The 8,999-nt window shown below is 41.9% G+C and overlaps 1 non-coding gene across 1 annotated transcript; it reads left to right on the top strand.

Annotated features, from left to right (window-relative positions):
* The first annotated feature begins 8,543 nt into the window (after positions 1-8,543).
* LOC112719537 (small nucleolar RNA R71) lies at positions 8,544-8,651 on the top strand. The gene has a single exon (XR_003161836.1). It is a non-coding gene; the product is annotated as a small nucleolar RNA R71 (small nucleolar RNA).
* The last annotated feature ends 348 nt before the right edge of the window (positions 8,652-8,999 follow it).

Raw genomic sequence — 8,999 nt, forward strand, 5'->3', positions numbered from 1 at the left:
AACAATTAATCAGAAAGTGTCCCTCTGATATGCTTTCTGAATGGAGCATCATAGGTATTTTCTATGATGGTCTCACTGAACTATCCAAGATGTCTTTGGATAGCTCTGCTGAAGGATCTCTTCATCTGAAGAAGACGCCTACTGAAGCTCAAGAACTGATTGAAATGGTTGCGAATAACCAATTCATGTACACTTCTGAAAGGAATCCTGTGAACAATGGGACTAATCAGAAGAAGGGAGTTCTTGAGATTGACACTCTGAATGCCATATTGGCTCAGAATAAAATATTGACTCAACAAGTCAATATGATTTCTCAAAGTCTGTCTGGAATGCAAAATGCACCAAGCAGTACTAAGGACGCTTCATCTGAAGAAGAAGCTTATGATCCTGAGAACCCTTCAATGGAAGAGGTGAATTACATGGGAGAACCCTATGGAAACACCTATAATCCTTCATGGAGAAATCATCCAAATCTCTCATGGAAGGATCAACAGAGACCACAACAAGGTTTCAACAATAATAATGGTGGAAGAAACAGGTTTAGCAATAGCAAGCCTTTTCCATCATATTCTCAGCAACAGACAGAGAGTTCTAAGCAGAACACTTCTGACTTAGCAACCATGGTCTCTGATCTAATCAAAACCACTCAACGTTTCATGACTGAAACAAGATCCTCCATTAGAAATTTGGAGGCACAAGTGGGTCAGCTGAGCAAGAAAATTACTGAACTCCCTCCTAGTACTCTTCCAAGCAATACAGAAGAAAATCCAAAAGGAGAGTGCAAAGCCATCAACATGGCCGAATTTTGGGAGGAAGGAGAGGTAGTGAACGCCACTGAGGAAGACCTCAATGGACGTTCACTGGCCTCCAATGAGTTCCCCAATGAGGAACCATGGGAATCTGAGGCTCAAAATGAGACCATAGAGATTCCATTGGACTTACTTCTGCCATTCATGAGCTCTGATGAGTATTCTTCTTCTGAAGAGGATGAGTATGTCACTGAAGAGCAAGTTGCTAAATACCTTGGAGCAATCATGAAGTTAAATGACAAGTTATTTGGAAATGAGACTTGGGAGGATGAACCCCCTTTGCTCACCAAAGAACTGGATGACTTGTCTAGGCAGAAATTACCTCAAAAGAGACAAGATCCTGGGAAGTTTTCAATACCTTGTACCATAGGCACCATGACCTTCAAGAAAGCCTTGTGTGACTTAGGGTCAAGTGTAAACCTCATGCCTCTCTCTGTAATGGAGAAGCTAGGGATCTTTGAGGTGCAAGCTACAAAAATCTCACTAGAGATGGCAGACAACTCAAGAAAACAAGCTTATGGACTTGTAGAGGATGTTCTGGTAAAGGTTGAAGACTATTACATCCCTGCTGATTTCATAGTCCTAGAGACTGGGAAGTGCATGGATGAATCCATCATCCTTGGCAGACCCTTCCTAGCCACAGCAAAGGCTGTGATTGATGTTGATAGAGGAGAATTGATCATTCAAGTGAATGAAGAATCCTTTGTGTTTAAGGCTCAAGGATATCCTTCTGTCATCATGGAGAGGAAGCATGAAGAGCTTCTCTCAAAACAGAGCCAAACAGAGCCCCCACAGTCAAACTCTAAGTTTGGTGTTGGGAGGCCACAACCAACTTCTAAGTTTGGTGTTGAACCCCCACATTCAAACTCTAAGTTGGTGTTGGGAGGTTCCAACATTGCTCTGAGTATCTGTGAGGCTCCATGAGAGCCCTCTGTCAAGCTAATGACATTAAAGAAGCGCTTGTTGGGAGGCAACCCAATGTTATATTTTATCTATTCTCTTTTGTTATTTTATGTTTTTTTTTGTAGGTTGATGATCATGAGAAGTCACAAAATCAATTGAAAAAGCAAAAACAGAAAGAAAAATAGCACACCCTGGAGGAAGAACCTACTGGCGTTTAAACGCCAGTAAGGCTAACAGATGGGCGTTTAACGCCCAGTCTGGCACCATTCTGGGCGTTTAACGCCAGAAAGGGGCACCAGACTGGCGTTAAACGCCAGAAAAGGGCAAGAAGCTGGCGTTAAACGCCAGAAATGGGCAACAGCCCGGTGTTTAATGCCAGAATTGGCTAAAAACGCATTTCTGCATGCCATTTGGTGCAGGGATGACTTTTCCTTGACACCTCAGGATCTGTGGACCCCACAGGATTCCCACCTACCCTACCACCCTCTCTATTCTTCACCAATCACCTCAACACCTCTTCCCCAAAAATCCTTCACCTATCAAATCCCATCTTTCTCTTCACCACTCACATCCATCCTTCATAAAACCCCACCTACCTCACCATTCAAATTCAAACCACTTCACCACCCAAACCCACCCATACATAGCCGAACATCACCCTTCTCCCTCTCCTATATAAACCCATCTTCACTCCTTCATTTTCACACAACCTAAACACCACTTCTTCCCCTTTTGGCCGAACACAAAGCCATTCCCTTCTTCCTCATTTCTTCTTCTTCTACTCTCTTCTTTCTTCTTTTGCTCGAGGACGAGCAAACCTTTTAAGTTTGGTATGGTAAAAGCATTGCTTTTTGTTTTTCCATAACCATTTATGGCATCCAAGGCCGGAGAAACCTCTAGAAAGAGGAAAGGGAAGACAAAATTCTACCTCCGAGTCATAGGAGATGGAGAAATTCATCTCAAGGGTACATCAAGACCACTTCTATGAAGTTGTGGCCTTGAAGAAGGTGATCCCCGAGGTCCCTTTTTCACTCAAAAAGAGTGAATATCCAGAGATCCGACATGAGATCCGAAGAAGAGGTTGGGAAGTCCTTACCAACCCCATTCAACAAGTCGGAATCTTAATGGTTCAAGAGTTCTATGCCAATGCATGGATCACCAAGAACCATGACCAAAGTGTGAACCCGGATCCAAAGAATTGGCTTACTATGGTTCGGGGGAAATACTTGGATTTTAGTCCGGAAAATGTAAGGTTGGCATTCAACTTGCCCATGATGCAAGGAGATGAACATCCTTACACTAGAAGGGTCAACTTTGATCAAAGGTTGGACCAAGTCCTCACAGTCATATGTGAAGAGGGCGCCCAATTGAGAAGGCATGACCTCAAGCCTGTGGCTAGGGGATGATTGGAGTTCATCCAACACTCAATCATTCCCACTAGCAACCGGTCCGAAGTTACTATAGACCGGGCTATCATGATTCATAGCATCATGATTGGAGAAGAAATAGAAGTTCATGAGGTTATAGCTCAAGAACTTTATAAGGTGGCGGACAAGTCCTCTACCTTGGCAAGGTTAGCCTTTCCTCATCTTATTTGTCACCTCTGTTATTCAGTTGGAGTTGACATAGAGGGAGACATCCCCATTGATGAGGACAAGCCCATCACTAAGAAGAGGATGGAGCAAACAAGAGACCCCTCTCATCATCAATTCCCTGAGATACCTCAAGGGATGCACTTTCCTCCACAAAACTATTGGGAGCAACTAAACACCTCCCTAGGAGAATTGAGTTCCAACATGGGACAACTAAGGGTGGAGCATCAAGAACATTCCATTCTCCTCCATGAAATTAGAGAAGATCAAAGAATCATGAGAGAGGAGCAACAAAGACAAGGAAGAGACATTGAGGAGCTCAAGCACTCCATAGGATCTTCAAGAGGAAGAACAAGCCGCCATCACTAAGGTGGACCCGTTCTTTAATTTCCTTGTTCTTTATTTTTCTGTTTTTTCGAAAATTATGCTTGTGTTTATCTATGTTTGTGTCTTGTGATCATTAGTGTCTTAGTGTCTATGCCTTAAAGTTATGAATGTCCTATGAATCCATCACCTCTCTTAAATAAAAAATGTGTGCTTAATTGAAAAAGAGAAGAATTGCATGAATTTTGAATTTTATAACAGTTTAATTATTTTGATGTGGTGGCAATAATTTTGTTTTCTGAATGTATGCTTAAATAGTGCATATGTCTTTTGAATTTGTGGTTCATGAATGTTGGCTCTTGAAAGAATGATGAAAAAGGAGACATGTTACTGAGGATCTGAAAAATCATAAAAATGATTCTTGAAGCAAGAAAAAGCAGTGAATACAAAAAAAAAAGAAAAAAATTCGAAAAAAAAAAGAGAAAGAAAGAAATAAAGTTGTGATCCAAGGCAAAAAGAGTGTGCTTAAGAACCCTAGACACCTCTAGTTGGGGACTCTAGCAAAGCTGAGTCACAATCTGAAAAGGTTCACCCAATTATGTGTCTGTGGCATGTATGTATCCGGTGGTAATACTGGAAGACAGAGTGCTTTGGGCCACAGCCAAGACTCAATAAGTAGCTATGTTCAAGAATCATCATACTTAACTAGGAGAATCAATAACATTATCTGGATTTTGAGTTCATAAAGAAGCCAATCATTCTGAATTTCAAAGGATAGAGTGAGATGCCAAAACTATTCAGAGGCAAAAAGCTAAAAGCCTCGCTCATCTGATTAATACTGATCTTCATAGATGTTTTTGGAATTCATTGCATATTCTCTTCTTTTTATCTTATTTGATTTTTAGTTGCTTGAGGACAAGCAACAATTTAAGTTTGGTGTTGTGATGAGCGGATAATTTGTACGCTTTTTGGCATTGTTTTTAGTATGTTTTTGGTATGATCTAGTTAGTTTTTAGTATATTTTTATTAGTTTTTAGTTAAAATTCACTTTTCTGGACTTTACTATGAGTTTGTGTGTTTTTCTGTGATTTCAGGTATTTTCTGGCTGAAATTGAGGGACCTGAGCAAAAATCTGATACAGAGACTGAAAAGGACTGCAGATGCTGTTGGATTCTGACCTCCCTGCACTCGAAGTGGATTTTCTGGAGCTACAGAGGCCCAATTGGCGCGCTCTCAACGGCGTTGGAAAGTAGACATCCTGGGCTTTTCAGCAATATATGATAGTCCATACTTTGCCCAAGATTTGATGGCCCAAACCGGCGTTCAAAGTCACCCTCAGAATTCCCAGCGTTAAACGCCGGAACTGGCACCAAAGTGGGAGTTAAACGCCCAAACTGGCATAAAAGCTGGCGTTTAACTCCAAGAAGAGTCTCTACACGAAAATGCTTCATTGCTCAGCCCAAGCACACACCAAGTGGGCCCGGAAGTGGATTTTTATGTCATTTACTCATCTCTGTACACCCTAGGCTACTAGTTCTCTATATATAGGACCTTTTACTATTGTATTTTCATCTTTGGAATCTTTGGATTATTTTTAGATCCTTTGATCACTTTGAGAGGCTGGCCAGTCGGCCATGCCTAGACCTTGTACTTATGTATTTTCAACGGTGGAGTTTCTACACACCATAGATTAAGGTGTGGAGCTCTGCTGTACCTCGAGTATTAATGCAATTACTATTGTTCTTCTATTCAATTCCGCTTGTTCTTGTTCTAAGATATCACTTGTTCTTCAACTTGATGAATGTGATGATCCGTGACACTCATCATCATTCTCACCTATGAACGTGTGACTGACAACCACCTCCGTTCTACCTTCGATTGGGTGAATATCTCTTGGATTCCTGATACACGATGCATGGTTGATCGCCTAACAACCGAGTGCTCGCCTGACAAACGAGCCAGCCATTCCATGAGATCAGAGTCTTCGTGGTATAGGCTAGAACTGATGGCGGTATTCAAGAGAATCCGGAAGGTCTAACCTTGTCTGTGGTATTCTGAGTAAGATTCAATGATTGAATGACTGTGACGTGCTTCAAACTCCTGAGGGCGGGGCGTTGGTGACAGACGCAAAAGAATCACTGGATTCTATTCCGGCCTGATCGAGAACCGACAGATGGATAGCCGTGCCGTGACAGGGTGCGTTGAACATTTCCACTGAGAGGATGGGAGGTAGCCACTAACAACGGTGAAACCCTTGCTTAAGCTTGCCATGGAAAGGAGTAAGAAGGATTGGATGAAGACAGTAGGAAAGCAGAGAGACGGAAGGGACAGCATCTTCATACGCTTATCTGAAATTCCTAACAATGAATTACATAAGTATCTCTATCTCTATCTTTATGTTTTATTCGTATATCACCCATATCCATTTGAGTTTGCCTGATTGAGATTTACAAGGTGACCATAGCTTGCTTCATACCAACAATCTCTGTGGGATCGACCCTTACTCGCGTAAGGTTTATTACTTGGACGACCCAGTACACTTGCTGGTTAGTTGTGCGAAGTTGTGTTTATGCCATGGTGTTGAACACCAAGTTTATGGATTATTTGAATTGTAGTGATCACAATTTCGTGCACCACACCACTTGTACTGGGCTTACCCATTCACTGTCTGAAATGGGATATATGATACCGGCCTCCAATAGTCTGGTCACTTCCTTTTTGACAACTTCCAAGATGGTAGGATTCAATCTTCTTTGTGGTTGATGGACAGGTCTTGCTCCCTCTTCTAAAAATATTCTGTGCTCACATACTTGAGGGTTGATTCCTACTATGTCTGCCAAACTCCACCCAATTGCCTTCTTATGCTTCCTCAGCACATCAAGTAGTTGTTCTTCTTGTTGAGAAGTTAGTTCTCTTGCAATAATAACCGGAAGCTTCTGCTCATCCTCAAGGTAAGCATATTTGAGATGTGGAGGGAGAGGTTTCAATTCTAACTTTTGATCATGGGTAGGCTCTGGGTTATCTGGGGCTTGTGAAAATGGCGAAGTGTCCTCATTGTCAGTTAAGAGGATCCCCACACTTGGACCTTGTCCAGTGTGCCTCTCTTCAAACTCTTCCTTTTGAACTTCAGCCACACTTTCGTCTATGACATCACACTGGAAGATAGAACGATCTTTTGGGGGGTTGTCAATGACTCCATTCAGATTGAAGATTACTATGCGGCCATCTATTTCAAAGGAGTATGTCCCTGAAAAAGCATCCAATTTGAATTTTGATGTCTTCAGGAATGGTCTTCCAAGTAGAATTGATGATGGCTTATCTGAATCATTATGGGGCATCTCCAAGATATAAAAATCAGTGGGAAATGTGAGCCCTTTAATGTTCACCAAAACATCTTCAGCAACTCCAGCGACTGTAATAATGCTTTTATCTGCTAACACAAAACAAGCTGCCGACCTTTTTAAGGGAGGGAGCCTTAAAATATCATATATAGACAAAGGCATTATACTGACACATGCTCCTAAAACACACATGCAATCATAAATTACTACACCACCAATAGTACAACTAACTATGCAAGGACCTGGATCACTACATTTTTCAGGTAATCCTCCCATTAAAGCAGATATAGAACTACCTAAAGGAATAGTTTCTAATTCATTAATTTTGTCTTTATGGATACATAAGTCTTTTAGAAACTTTGCATATTTAGGTACCTGCTGAATAACATCAAAAAGGGGAACATTTACCTCAACCTTTTTGAATATTTCTACCATTTTAGGATCAGGTTCCAGCTGCTTCCTAGGCTTCCTTGCAAGTTGCAGAAATGGAATGGGAGTAGTGTTTTCTGTGGTGCCTACACCTTTTTGTGCTTCTTCCTGTGGTTGAGTTATCTCTTCTTCAGCTATGTCCTGTATATCCGCTTCCTCTTCAACATCTTCGATTTCTACCACCTCTTCAGCTGAGGCGTATTCTGGTGAGCTTGGTTCCTCCTGATGCCTTTCCTGCAGTGTGGTTTCGGACCTCAGGGTGATGGCATTAATGCCTCCCTTTGGATTGGGTAATGGTTGAGAGGGGATTCCAGTGGTGCTTGAAGGTTGGTTACTGGAATTTTGTGCTGAACCAAGTTGTGTCATAAAAGCTTGCAGAGTAGAGGTGAAACCATTCAGACTGGCGTTAATACTGTTCACGATGGTATTTTCCATGGCCAGCTGTCTTTTCTCAAAAGCTTGTAATAAATCTTCATTAGAAGATACAGAAGAATGAGTAAATTGAGAGGTTTGCTGCTGATTGTTCGGTGGTCCTTGGTTTTGCCTCAGGTGAGGTGCTCGGTAAGGTTGATTTTGCTGCCTGTTGTTGTAATTATTCCACCTTTGATTTCCTTGATTATCTCTGCCTCCCCTATTATTGTTGTCCCTCCAATTCTGGTTTGAATTGTCCTGCCATCCATGGTTATTATTTCCATTTTGATTGTACCCTTGGTTGGGGCGGTCATAGAAGTTGTGAGTGGATGCCACCATGTTGTCTTCTTGTTGGAGCTGCGGGCATTCATCAGTGTAATGGCTGTAATCAGCACAAATTCTGCAAATTCTTTGTGGAACTAGTTGTTGTTTTGCTGCGGTTGAGTTTGCTGAGCTTGTTGATTTAACTGCATTTGCTTCAGCAGGTTTGTCATTTCACAGATGCTTCGATTTAGAGCAGCAGTCTCTATGCCAGAAGATACTTCTGCAACGGCCCTTGAACGGCCTTGCTTCTGTCTGTGGTTCCGAGTAGATTCAGCTAAATCACTGATCAATTGCCAAGCTTCATCAGTGGTCTTGTACTTCTTCATAGACCCATTGCTGGCACTTTCCAACGTGGTCTTATCTTGGGGCCTCATACCTTGTGTGATATAGCTGAGTAGCACGATCTTGTCAATCATGTGGTGGGGGCATGCTTCCAGAAGATTATTGAAGCGCTCCCAGTATTCAAAGAGAGTCTCATTGTCATCCTGAACAATTGTAGAGATATCCTTCCTCAGTTTATCAGTAACTTCAGATGGAAAGAATTTCTCCAGAAACTCCTTTCTGAGTGTATCCCAGTTGGATACATTTGCTAGAGGTTGAGTGTAGTACCACTCTCTTGCTTTTCCCTCAAGAGAGAACGGAAAAGCTTTCAGCAGAATTGAAGTTTCATCAGTGCTATCACGCCTGACAGTAGAACAAGCTGTCTGGAAATCTCTCAAGTGCTTGATAAGCTCTTGAGCAGGTAGGCCATGAAACTTGGGCATCAAATTTAGCAGTGCGGTCTTTATTTCAAAATCCGTAGCTACCGCTGGATGATGCGCTTGAAACGGTTGCATTGTAAAATCAGGAGCTCCTTCCTCCTGAAT

Source organism: Arachis hypogaea, chromosome 10 (assembly GCF_003086295.3).
Source record: "Arachis hypogaea cultivar Tifrunner chromosome 10, arahy.Tifrunner.gnm2.J5K5, whole genome shotgun sequence".
Taxonomy (NCBI): domain Eukaryota; kingdom Viridiplantae; phylum Streptophyta; class Magnoliopsida; order Fabales; family Fabaceae; genus Arachis; species Arachis hypogaea.